The sequence below is a fragment of the Pleurodeles waltl genome, chromosome 1_1 (assembly GCF_031143425.1).
Source record: "Pleurodeles waltl isolate 20211129_DDA chromosome 1_1, aPleWal1.hap1.20221129, whole genome shotgun sequence".
NCBI classification, from domain to species: domain Eukaryota; kingdom Metazoa; phylum Chordata; class Amphibia; order Caudata; family Salamandridae; genus Pleurodeles; species Pleurodeles waltl.
In genome coordinates this window covers 389,902,995-389,917,194 of record NC_090436.1, presented here as the reverse complement: position 1 = coordinate 389,917,194, position 14,200 = coordinate 389,902,995, and the positions used below count along the sequence as shown (strand labels likewise).

The following is a 14,200-nucleotide window of genomic DNA, read 5'->3' as shown; positions in this document are numbered from 1 at the left end:
TTAGACCTCAAAGATGCATATTTCAATATACCCATCCATCCAGCTCACATAAAAGACCTCAGGTTTGTCATAGCAGGAACACATTACCAGTTCAAAGTTCTACCATTCGACATACGAACAGCTCCAAGAGTGTTGACAAAATGTCTAGCAGTAGTAGTAGCCTACTTAAGAAGGCAACACATTCACATCTTTCCATATCTAGACGACTGGCTAATAAAATCAAGCAATTTTACACAATGTCAACAACACACTCAGTGCGTAATAGAAACCCTACATACACTAGGGTTCACTCTAAATTACCAGGAATCTCACCTTCAACCAGCATAAGTACAACCTTACGAAGGTGCTATTCTAAATACTCAAAAAGCCCTAGCATATCCAAATACACAAAGGATACAGGCTTTCCAAAATCTCATACCACACATACAGCCAAATCAACAATACACTGTAAGATTTATCAAGATTCTAGGAATGATGGCATCCTGCATAGCCATAGTACCACATGCAAGACTCAACATGAGGCCTTTACAACAATCCCTCTCACAACAATGGTCTCAGGCACACAGACAGTTGCAAGATCTAGTGTTGATAGACTGGCAAACGCACACTTCCCTTCAATGGTGGAATCTCCACAATCTAATGAAGAGGCGGTTATTTTAAGACCCTGTGCCTCAGACCACAATAACAGACGCATTAATGATTGGTATGGTCGTGGAGATGAGCTCCCCAACCTTTCAATGGGAGTGGGATTCCAAACAAAGCATTTCACATAAATCATTTGGAATTATTAGCTGTGTTTCTTGCCTTAAAAGCACTTCAACCCCTTCTCAAACACAAGGTTGTTTTGATAAAAACAGACAACCATTTATTACCTCAGAAAACAAGGAGGGACACATTCATCTCAACTGTCCCCAATAGCCCAGACAATATGGAAATGGGCAATTCACAATCATATTCATCTGTTAGCAGAATACATTCCAGGAATACACAATCAGCTGGCGGATCTCTTGAGCAGAAATCACCAACAGAAACACTAATGGGAGATTCACTTCCAAGTATATCATCAGTACTTTCAAAAGTGGGGAACACCAGAGATAGACCTATTTGCAACAAACGAAAACGCAAAATGCCAAAACTTCGCATCCAGACACCCACATCCACTATCCAAGGGCAATGCTCTATGGATCAATTGGTCAGGAATATTTACTTACGCTTTTTCACCCTCTCCCACTCCTGCCATTTCTAGTCCGCAAACTACGCCAGACATCTCTCACCATGATACTTATAGCTCCAACATGGGCACGTCAGCATTGGTACACAACTCTACTAGACCGGTCTGTAGTACTCCATTCGAAACTCCCAAACAGACCAGATTTGTTAACACAAAACAAAGGTCAAATCAGACACCCAAAACCCAGGGCTCTCAATTTAGCGATTTGGCTCCTGAAGTCATAGAATTTGGATAACTAGACCTTCCTTCAGAATGTATATAAGTACTCAAGCAAGCACGTAAACCTACCACTAGCCAATGTTATGCTAACAAATGGAAAAGATTTGTCTTCTACTGTCAATCTAAAAACATTGATCCACTTACAGCATCAATACAAGATATTGTATGTTACCTACTCCATTTGCAAAAAACAAATTTAGCTTTCTTATCCATCAAAATTCACCTTGCTGCAATATCTGCATACTTACGAACTATTCAACACACTTCTCTATTCAGAGTTCCTGTTATTAAAGCCTTAACGGAGGGATTTAAACACATTATTCCACCTAGGGCACCACCTGTTCCTTCTTGGAATCTAAATATTGTACTTAACAGACTCATGTGCCCACCGTTTGAACCCATGCACTCTTGTGAGATTCAGTTTTTGACATGGAAGGTTGCCTTACTTGTATCTCTTACCTCATTATGAAGAGTTGGTGAAATACAAGCATTCACTATTGAGGAACCCTTTTTCCAAGTACACACCATAAAGTTGTACTTAGAACAAATCCTACATTTCTCTCAAAAGTATTATCTCCTTTTCACATCAACCAAACAGTGTAATTGCCAGTCTTCTCCCCACAGCCTGACTCAGTTGCAGAATGAGCCCTTCATACTCTGGACCTCAAAAGAGCTCTTATGTTCTATATAAATGGAACTAAACATTTTAGGAAAACGAAACAACTTTTTGTTGCTTTTCAGCAACCACATAAAGGAAATCCTATCTCTAAACAAGGGTTAGCAAGATGGATTGTTAGATGTATACAAACGTTACATTAAGGCAAAAAGACAACTTTTGATCACACCTAGAGCACATTCTACAAGAAAGAAAGGGGCGTCTACATCATTCTTTTGAAACATACCAATGGCTGATATATGTAAAGCTGCCACATGGTCAACTCCCCATACATTTACAAAACATTATTGTGTAGATGTATTTTCTAAACAGGCCAATGTTGGCCAAGCTGTCTTAGGAGCGCTATTTCAAACAATTTCAACTCCTACGGGCTAGCCACCGCTTATTTTTGGGTGGATTAACTGCTTTGTAGTCTATGCATAGCATGTGTATCTGCAGCTGTACATGCCATAGAACGGAAAATGTCACCCAGTGTACATGTTAGTGGCATGTAGTGCTGCAGATTCGCATGCACCGTCCTCCTCCCCGGAAGCCTGTAGTCGTTTAAGTTTATCATTGTACATATGTAGATACATTTACACTTGCATGGACATCTCTTTATATTCTTATACTCTATCACTCCTTCCTTCACCCTTTGCGTGAAAACAATTCTAACAGTAGAGTCGATGCCCATGCGCATTGTAACCGAGAGAAGGAGTCACTCGATTCCGTGACTCCGAAAAGACTTCTTCGAAGAAAAACAAGTTGTAACACTCCGAGCCCAACACTAGGGGGGTCATTACAACCTCGGCGGTCTTTTGAAAAGACTGCCGAGGCCGCGGGAGACAGAATACCGCCATTGCCGGCGGTATTTCTGTCTCCCTATTATGACATTTCCACTGGGCCAGCGGACGGTAACAGTGTTACCATCCGCTGGCCCAGCGGAAATGTCACATCAACATTGCAGCCGGCTCATAATAGAGCCGGCGGCAATGCTGATGGGCAGCGGGTGGAGTAGCACCCGTCGCACATTTCACTGCCCGAAATTCGGGCAGTGAAATGCGCGACGGGGCTATGCATGGGGGCCACTGCACTGCCCATGTCAAGTGCATGGGCAGTGCAGGGGCCCCCAGGGGCACCCCAAGTCCCATTACCGCCGGCCTTTCCATGGCGGTGTGTACTGCCATGGACAGGCCGGCGGTCGGGGACTCATAATCCCCAGGGCAGCGGTGCTTGCACCGCTGCCCTGGGGATTATGACCGCCAGGCAGAATCCTGGCGGGAAAATGGAGGGGCCGGCGGTACTTAAGATGATTACTTAAGAGTACAGATGAGCAAACATGTATTTCCTCATTTTAATTTGGTAATTGCGGTTTCACTGAGTAGCTTCAGAGTTCTGGGCATACGTCTTCAGAGAGCTATTGAGGCTGTGAAAGAGAACGCATTAAATTGCTTCTGTTGCTACTAACTTCAACCATGCATGAGAGCAAACCTAAACGAAGAGTTTAACTGTTGCATTCTTTGTATAACTTGCGCTCTGCCTGGTACAGTTAGCTGACAACTGTCATTCTATGTAATTCACCCCAAATTATGCAACCATGATATATAATTCTTGCAAGGCAATGAATGAACGAGAGGGATTTATAAAGCACACAGCTACTCCAGGAAGTGTTCAGATCTGCTTCAGGTCAGAAATTAAAACTGGAATTAATGACACAGAGGCTAAGATTATGCAAAACTCCTTTGTTGCCGGTGTTCTGCTTTGCTTTAAACTGAGAGGAAATTGTGCCAAGGAATGCAGCACTCTTAGATTGAGTAATTAATTTATTAAAGCACTTTCCAGATATCAAATAAAAGCATTTAACTTGAATGCAGTAAAGCACGTGTAAAAGCCGAAATGCTCACAGCAGTTAAACAATGACAGACCAAAAAAGTGCAATGTATCAACAAGGAATACATGCAGTGAAAAAAATAAAAAATATATATAAATTGGGCACAGCCAAGCTGAATAATTAAGACTAAAAATGCATCACCATTGGGGTCGAATCCATCATCATCGCCTTGCCAGCATCAAGCCGGAGAACCCTGAATGGCAGAGACCGGAGAACTTCCCAAACAGGATCTTATTGGGCAGTGCGTTCTTTCTCCAAACGAGCTCCTCTGTGTCAACGCTCAGTTTTCCTCACTTTATATTCCTTAAATTACCTCAAGAGAAGGATTGTAGCAATCAAATCCTCCCTTCAGTTTTTGACTTAAAATGCTGGCTGTACTTGATCTGTGTTGAAAACACGCAAAAGAACGGTTGAGGCCCCAATGCGCATTCCTGAGACTGAGCTGTACCTTTTGCTGCTGAAAACATTCTCACCCTGGTAGACTCTTACCACCTCCGCATCCCCCACAATATGTTCCTGCTCTGGTGAGAAGAGCAAAAACATGTTAACTGTAGAAAACAAGCTTTGTGGAAAAATACCTGTGCCGCCACCTTAAGCGGAGCACAAAATGGAGCCTGTGGTCAAGATGGAGTTTATACTCCACCCTTTGACCAGTGACTGGCATAACATACTGGTCTACATGTAACCCTTTTTGGTCTAAACATTACATTGCAATCAGGTTAGGTATGCATTGTATACAGCAGCATAGCATTATTATAATACAAATCATTATGAGTATTCCACCCCAAATCGTACGCAATGGCCCAAAATCGAGCAACCAGCTAAAAAAACAGTCTCACCACCCTTTAGCTACATCTCTTTTCACTCCTTTCACAAATTCATGTAAAGCTTTAATATGGGACTGGATGGAATTAGAATGGTCTGACAAGTTAAAGCAGCACATGCTCTCAAATTCTGAGCAACCACGGTCGTGTTTCAGAAGAAAGTAGTCAATGGCTGACCTGTTTTGCAGTGCAGCTTTTCTAGTACCTCGTATGTGTAATAATAACTCTATAAACCACACATCTATTGCTTTAGCAGTTTTAACCATCAATCATGCTAGTTTGTTAATAACTCTTGTATTATAAACAGCTAATCCTGGATCTCCTACTACAGTATAGAAATGCTTAAGCTCACATATTTTGAATAAGATAATAACTGAATTTCTGAGTCAGTCTTTGCTTAGTTGAATTGCTTCTCTGATGTGTCAGGTATGTATTACAGAGTGAAATGGAAACATCATAAGCCTAACCACGTGAAAGCACACGGTCCTCCGGTTATATTGGCAGTAATGTACGTATAGGTGGTGTTCCACAAGAGAACAACCACCTCACAGGTAATTTAACATGTTTGATGTGACTGGAGACAGTCATGATGGGTTCATAAGACATGCTGTTGATGACATTTATCGCTTCGTTGTAGAGACAGCACTTGTTGTTCCCAAGGGATCTCTTGAGGAGACTCCATTGTTGCTTCAAGGCACATTTGAGCACCCTTTCCACTTTTGTGAGTGTCACAGGTTAGGTTATAGCAGACGTCTCCGTCAGTAATGTTGTAGGTGTCTCACGTATGTGAGATTATTCTATTTTTCGTCCGTTGTCTCTTAGCAAAACCTACAGTACTCGTAGGGTGTGAAGTGTGTCAACATATCACTTTTTTGCACAGCTCCCTCTTGGTAGGTGGCATAAACGATTTGCAGCAAAATGCTTGCTGGAGTCGGTATGGCGACTAAACACGTTGAGATAACATTAACGGTACTTTTCATATTTGTCATGCAGAAATCCGATCTTTTGAACATGGGGTGCGTGCCTGATGAATCCAAACGTTCTAATTTTGGTGCAGTAAAGTTGTCAATCAGTGCGGTTGGTCAGTCACTTCGGAGCTGGGGGCTTTCGGTCCTTCCTGACCCCCACTCGGACACGCCCTAACACAGACCATACGGCACAATCAGCACAGAGACATCTTGTTTTATGATCTGTGAAAGACACCAGTTTGGTCATTCTTGCAAATAACATTTATCAGCCGGTATGTGCTCCCACTTTTCCTGTCCTGGTTTCATGACTAACAAGACGTTGTCCTTGGGGTTTGCTATAATTTCTGCTGGTTTAGGAGGACGATTTGGGGATTCTACCCACACCTTAGCACCAGGATTTTTGTCAGTCGAACCAAAATCTCCCTCCTCACATACTGCAAGAAGTGCTGGGGAAGTCCTCTTTTTAACTATTGCTGCATACACATCAATCATGCTAGGAATGATAACTATCTGAGCAATTCTGACTCCAGGTTGTATTATCAAATAAGCGTCTCCACTGTTCAGTAGGCTAACTTTGTGTTCTCCTTGGTAGTCTGCATCAATCACTACCCCAAAACCTGAATACCTTTTGATTGCCAACCCATATCGAGGAGTAATCGATCCAAAGTGTTGTGGGGGAATTTGTATTCCAGTACATGTCTCTTGGTTTCCATCTGTACATTTTCAAGACCTGCAAATCAAGACCGGCAAATCAAGACCGCCACATTCTGGTGTGGCTCATGATAGTATTGGTTGCAACATGGAGCAGTATCTGTAATGCTTGAGTTAACGTTGGCATGAATGCTGTTTCTGCATTTGTCAAGGGTCTATTCTAAAGTACCAACAAGGCCTCATTCAAATGATCTCTCCAATTTCTCAGGATACCATCCGCGAGTTTTTGTAATTGGGCTTTCAATAAGCCATTCATTCAATCAGTCATGCAGCTTGTGGGTAACATCCAGAATAGGTATCCACCACCGTGCAAGCGTATTGACACCCGCAACTATTTGGTAGTGGCCCAATGTTCTCAATCTGCCATATCTGCTGCCACAACTTCCCTCTCCCCAACTGACCTCTGACAGTTTGCAGGATAGATCTCTGTTGTGTGTGTTGACAAACAGGACACTGCATGCTCACTGTTTTTTATCAAGTCTAGGGGAATGTGCCTCCCTCTAATCTCTGCCCACCTGTTAGTTGCCTTCTCTCCCAGATGTCCACATTGTTGGTGTGCCCAAATCTGAGATTCTGACGTTGTCTTCTTCAAAGGAATTGAGCCATCGTTCTAGTGAATTAGTGGGACAGTGTGCATCTACATGGTACACATTAACTGTACTTTGATTTAGCATTTTCCAAATTTCCTGCCATAATTCTTTTCCCCACATCTCCTTAGAATGTATTTGGCAGTTATCTTTATGCCATGTGGGAAGCCAGGTGGCTTAACCCATTGGCAGTGGACCAAGAATCAGTGTAAATGTAGCATGTCCCAGGAAGTTCCTGTTTTAACAATTGATATTCAGCATCCAATTTTGAGTATGGACTACTCTTCCCCTTTCATGTAGTGGAAAGCAGTTTCCTGGTGACTGGGTTACGACACTGCCTTCCAATGTCTTTTGGCCCCCAAATACTTGGCTGAACCATTGGTGAACCATACATGCATCCCATCCTCGAGACAAGGATTCAAATAGCTCACCCCACTTTACAGGTGACTTTTACCTCTGGCACCTCCTGCACCATCTCATCATTCTGCATGGGGGCCTGTGCCACCTGTTCATGCAGGGCCGCTGTCCCTGGTGGTCCCACTTGGCCCTGTCCTATGTGTACAGTTTCCATTTTAGCTGGCTTCTTAACCATGTCCTAGCAGGTGAGTTTTAGGTGAACTCATCATCCACTGCATTATTGGAATCTCATGTTTCAGAATTACATTATGACCTAGGGTCATTTGCTCCATATCCACTAAAGCCCATTAACTCGCTAGTAAATGTTTCTCAAAGAGTATATCGCTCTCAAACATCTGGTAGCTTTTTGATCCAGAAACGCAGGGGCACCCTTTTTCTTCCCTGTTTTTGCCACATACTCCAATTTGCATATTGTCCCTAAACGGTTACATGTAACTCAGTCTCCTTCCTGTATAGTAGACACCCCTCTAACGCCTGTTGAATCGCCTCTTTGCCAATTCAAAGGCACGCTTCTGCTGCTCTCCATTCAAACGCGTGCTTTTTTCTAGTCCTTTTGTACAAAGGGGCCAAAATCTGACTTAAGGGAGGGATGCGCTGTCTCCAAAAACAAAACAATCTAATGAATTGCTGAGTCTCCAACTTATTACGGGGTGTGACAAAGTTTAGTATCTTTTGTTTTACCTGTTGCAACACCTCCCTATGTCCCGAATTCCACTGAATTCCTAGAAACTTCAAATTTTGAGAGGGTCCTTGCGTCTTATCTTGACTGATCATCCACCCTTTGCTCTGCAAAAGTTCCACAACCCTGTCCAACTGAGTTAGCACCTGTTCTTGCGTTTCTCTCTGAATCATTGCATCATCAATATGAGACAACTGCACCCCTGGAATGAAAGATACTTCACCCATGTGTTCTGCCACGAGCCGGTGATAGATGGTGGGGCTGTGTACATACCCCACATGAAGCCTTAACATCTTCAATTGTCTTCTGCCGTGTGAAAATGAGAATTGCTCCTGACTCTCAGGGGCCAAAGGTTTGGAAAAGAGAGAATAGCTATAGTTGCATACCAAGTTCCTTTTATGTTTTTGTATCCTCTCAATCCAAGTGATGGTGTCTGCGACTGCATCGGTCGGAGGGGGGTGTATATTTGTTCAGTTTGTGATGATTGATTGTCATTCTGTAGCTCCCATCCGATATGCCAACGGGCCACAAGGGATTGTTCCACTCATTGGAGACTGGGGGGGGGGGGGGTGGAGGGGAGAGGGGGGGGGGGGCACCACTCCTGCCTCCATCAAATCCTGTATAGTCTTAACTTATCTCCTCATGCTGTCCCAGAATTCAGTACTATTTCAAACAAACCACCTTGGTTGCTGGGGCACCTTCACTGGTGGTGTCTTTAGATCACCCACCCTCACTGCTGCCACTCAAGTGTATCTCTTTGATCCATATTGATGACAACCATCATCCAAATAAAGTCATCCCCTTCAGAATGTCAATTCTTAGTATATACTGTAGGAGGGGCACAATCAAAACCGTGTATTCTCTTTTAGGTATTCTCCCTATTTTCATATGAACATTAGTCTGCACTGTTGGGGTTTGCTTTCCACCCAACCCTGTGATGGTGTAGTGCTGACCCGTAAACTGTTTGGGATTTCTACATATTAAAGAGGCCTGCGCTCCAGTGGCCACCAAGGCCCAAACCTTTTGAATTTTTTTATTTTTTATTCTTCCAGTGAATTTCTAAATCAACGTGGGGGCTGTTATCTTTGCAAGCCCATCCCTATACCGGAATTTGGCCTATTTCCTAATCTGATTTAAACCTGTCAACTTTTGCCCAAGTCCGGTCTGGATATATGCTCTCATCTGTGAGGAGATTCCTCCCCTTCTCTGTTTTTTCCTCAGTCAACCAGTCAGTATTCAAATCTTCCTCCTCCTTCCCCCTTGCAGAAACATTTTTCTCTTTCTTTTCCTTCTTCCTGCATCTGTGACTTGCCCTGATTCACTTATTTATTCTCCTGCTTATTTACTTTTCTACTCCCCTCCTTTCTGTCCAGCCTTCACTTGTAGTACATCTCCCACAGACTATTGGTTTCTATCCCATCAATCTGTTCTTTGTTGACACCATCCTTCAGTAATGCCATAAACACATCTCTCCTAGGTACTGTTATTATCTGCATGACTTTCAGACCGCGAGGGTCCCTCAGGTTTCATCCAGCCTCCAAACTTGCCTAACTCACAAACTGCCTCCAGCACATCCTTTAAAGGATTACCTGTCTGATTGATTAATAGTGTCATTATCACATGTTTGTAGGCTGGAGGAGTAAAGTGAATTATCTTGTTTCACACCGACACAGAGTGATCCGTCTAACAGACGGTGAGCATCACCCAGAAAAATAGCAGTTTTCATTACCTCCTCCTTAATTCTCTACATTGCATCTCTTAATGAATACACGGGCATGTCATTTTGCTGCCAGTCTGACTCTGTAGGAAACTAATGGTCACATCCTATGACTGCAAGCTGCAGTAAGGTGATCTTCTGGTTACCCTGATGGCCCCTATACTGCTCCTATACAGTGGTATCAGTACTAAGTATGTAAAACGTAGGAGCATCTCCTATATCTGGCATTACTCCAGAAGCTCTTGTGCCAAATAATTACACCATCCATGTAAGTGATGTTTTCCTAGATATCTGTCTATTATATCATTTACTTATTGTAGTGTTCAATCCTCTAGATAGTCCATAACAGCCCTCCAACAGGGTACTGGGGTCCAGGCTGTAACTTCAGTCAGTGTATGGGCTACGCCTGAATTATTTTCTGTTCATCTGCCTCGCTGTGAACAGCACTATTCTCACTAGAATCAGAAAAATCTGTGGAATCCCAAATAGTTGCATCCCAAGCATCCAGATTCCAGTCTAGCCCTACTTTAGCAATGGCTAAATGAACCTTCCTTTTATTCACTGTCCGCCGGCGTTTCTTATACTTATATTGTGCGAAACGCACAGCAGCTTTCACTGCGACAGACTGATAAGTATCAACTTTATCTTGCAGTAATTTATTCTGACAGGACCACATAGTTGAGTTATTCTTGGCTTCAACTAGATGCCTCTCCAATTGCTGATTTTCTTGTTCTAACTGAGCACGTTTCTCATCTATTTTTCTATAAGGAGAAAACAGGATTCAGCCCGTCTGCTTAAGATAGATAAATCATGTCCCTTCTCTACTGGCATTTTTTGCAAACAAGTTAATTCTTTTGTTAGTTCTGCATCCACAATTTTCACATAACCCTGCACCACACGCCCATTCATCTGGAAGAGCATCATAGGTTTCTTTTTCCCACCCTGCTATGTCTTTTGGCACCTGGAAAACTGCCTTTGACTTTTTACCAAACATTTTCACTTTTTAAAACTTGCGTATCCTGCAAACAACTACTCCAAATTGTTCTGCTTTGCTTTGAACTGAGAGGCAACGGTGCCAAGGAATGTAGCACTCTTAGTTTGAATAATGAGTTTATTAAGGCACTTCCCAGATATCCAATAAAAGCACACGGAAATATGAACGTAAGCATTTAACTTGAATGCAATAAAACATGTGTAATTGCCAAAAATACTCACAGCAGTTAAACATTGACAGACAGAAAAAGTGCAATACATCAATAATGAATATATGCAGTGAATATGTGAAAAAAAATAATATATATATGTGTATGTGTGTGTGTATATATATCTATATATATATATCTATCTATCAAAAACTAAGTTGTCCTCATGTGAAAGCGCACTCCCAACAGGTTATATAAACGGGAAGAAAAAGCAAAGTCAGCAACTCACAGTGAATTCTTTAAGCAGTTTCATTATTCCAGGCCTTAGGTAATAAAATCATCTCTGGACACGTGTTTCTAGGTTCATCCTTTCTTCAGCAGAGAAAAATATAAAAGTCTTTCACCCTCTTAGGTGCATTGTCATATTATATATTGTCATGTTATATATATTTTTTTTTAAAGAATAACAGTGCATCACCATGGGGGTTGAATCCATCATCATCTTCCCTGCCTTGCCAGCATAAAGCTGGTGAACCCTGAGAGGCTGAGACAGTAGAACTTCCCCCAGAGGGACCTTATTGGGCAATGAGCTCATCTGTCATTGCTCAGTTTTCCCTGCTTTATATAGTTTAAATTAACTCAAGAGGAAGATTCTAGCAATCAACCTCTCCCTTCAGTTATTGACTGCAAATGCTGGCTATACTTGGTCTGTGTCGAACACGCAAAAGAACTGACCAGGCCCCAACATGCCTTCCTGAGACAGAGATGCACCTTTCTCTGCTGAAAGCATTCTCACCCTGGTACACTCATATCAGCTCCACATCCCCCACAATATTATTCCTGCTTTGGTGAGAAGAGCAAAAACACTTTCAGTGTAGAAAACAAGCTTTGTGGAAAAATACCTGCACCACCACTGTGACGGCACCTGAGACTGAGCACAAAATGGAGTCAGTGATCAAGATGGAGTTGGTGGTCAAATACAAATAGCATTACAGCCTGCTCACAGCTTCAACAATTACAATAATTTAGAACTTCAAGAACATTCCATTTAAGGTATAAAATCCAACGCGTTGCCATCTTCAGAATCCTGAATCAGAGGCATGCACTTCTTCTGAAAGAAAAACATTTAAGTTTAGACAATAATACATTACACTATTCCGTTAGGGAGGGTATTAAAGTGGTGGGATAATCTTAGCCTCTGTGTCACTAACAAAATCCAGATTTCTGCCCACCAGGCTGTAACAAATGTACATTTTGTTAGGACATGGAGGCTAACATTATGCAAGTTTAATGTGCTGTTAACACATTATCAGTTGAGTTTGTGACAGATCTGAAATAGGAACTTTTGAACATACTCTTGTCTGACCAATCCACCCCTCTAAGGATATCCTGCAAACCACCTCCTGAGACAAAAGCTTTAGAGACCTACATTCCCCACCCCCTACCACCTCCAAGGGAGTGAACCACAAATCTAGTGCTATCCCCACACCAGCCTCACTCAAAACCACTTTCACCAATCTCGCTAAAGCGGGGGGAAAGGCAGCCTTTTGAGGTCATCTGTATGAAATCAACCACTGTGCCACATTCTGTCTCTAACTTACAGTTCTCCTCTCGTACTCTTTCAAGCATTTCATCACACAAAGGGCTTCATTACAATTTTGGTGGCCGGAAAAGACCGTCTGCCGAAATTTCGACAGGTAGGTTGGTGCCATTGTGGCTGCCTTCCCGCTGGGGCCTTTACGAGTTTCACGCTGGGTCAGTGAGCAGAAACCTCGGTTTCCACCCACTGGACTGGCGGGAAATGGCCTACACACCATTGTCTCAGGCTCGTAATACAGCAGGCAGCAATGTTGCAGTGAGCAGGGTGCACCAGCACCCTTGCAATTTTCACTGTCTGCGCTGCAGCCAGTGAACATTGCAACTGTGCTGGCCGGGGGGCCCCTGCACTGCCCATGCCAAATGCATGGCTCCCCCTGGGGCCTTCTGCACCCTTTCTCCTCCAGCCTTTTCATTGGGTGAAATCCCGATGAAATCACTGGCGGAGAACATAGTTGTAATTCCGAGGGCAGCGCCGGCTGCTTGCTACTACCCTGGTGGATTAGGACCACCGGGACAACTAATCCTGACGGTAATATGGCGCTCGTATTGTCGCATTGGCGACGGTCCAATCGGCACCGTGAGCCTGGCAGTCATGAGATCACCAGGTTCATGAGGTCCAAAGTCTTTTATTTGACTCAAAGTAGGGATAGAAAACCGAGGTTGACAGTCTGTTTTTCTTTTAATATAAAAAAAACAGACTCCCTCAGGCTGGTAGGCCTTGCTAATGACATCTAAATCTCTTGCATCCTAAGCTCGTCTAAATGTCCCCAAGCATAGCTGATAGCTTGTAAGAGAGATGTTTTAGTGACAGGATCCTGTCAAAACTTGTAAGACATCCCTAATGTCCCATAAGGAAGTGTACTTGGCTGTAGGCGGGGTCAAAACCTGCATACTTTGCATGATTTTCATAGTCAGTAAATTTTGGCCCACAGATACTCCATCCACCAAGCATTGACCGGCCGCTGTAGCTTATCTGTAAACATTTACTGTATTCGAAGAAAAACCTGAGGCCAACAACTCTAACAGATAATCATATGCACTAGATCAGTTGAAACTGGATCATAATTCCGTCGAACACTCCAACATACCCATTTCTTTGAAGCCAGTTGATATGCTTTCTGTGTCCCAGATGCCCACGACTCTGATATGAGTCGGAAAGTGTCTGCCAAAAGCCCTGGGACTTACCATTGTCTCCTGAAATCCTCCAGACCATCAGAAACAGCAGACCCTGTTTGAGGGTGATCTTCCACCTCCTGGTCCTAAATTTACTTCCCTGAACGTTGGTATTAGGCTAGGAAAGTCCACAATCCTCTCCAATATGATTGGAAACCAGGCTTACAATCTCCAGACTGGTGTTATCTCCACAACGGTTTCCCTGTGTCTGTGAAAATGCCAGAGGGCTCTTGGTAGCATGGCAAATGGAGGGAAAGTGTAGAGCGCCAAGCCCCTCCAATGCTGAAGGGAGGGGTCTACCCCTGAAGCCTGAGGGTCTGGCCTCCAACTGTACAACCTTGTCAGCTGTGTGTTCATCCTGTCTGCAAAGAGGTCCACCCCAAAAGG

General features: G+C 43.2%; 1 protein-coding gene across 2 annotated transcripts in view; it reads left to right on the top strand.

Moving 5' to 3' along the window:
* Nucleotides 1-14,200, top strand: part of SCAMP1 (secretory carrier membrane protein 1) — a 234,782-nt gene that overhangs the window by 52,130 nt on the left and 168,452 nt on the right. The gene's annotated exons all lie outside the window — the stretch shown is intronic.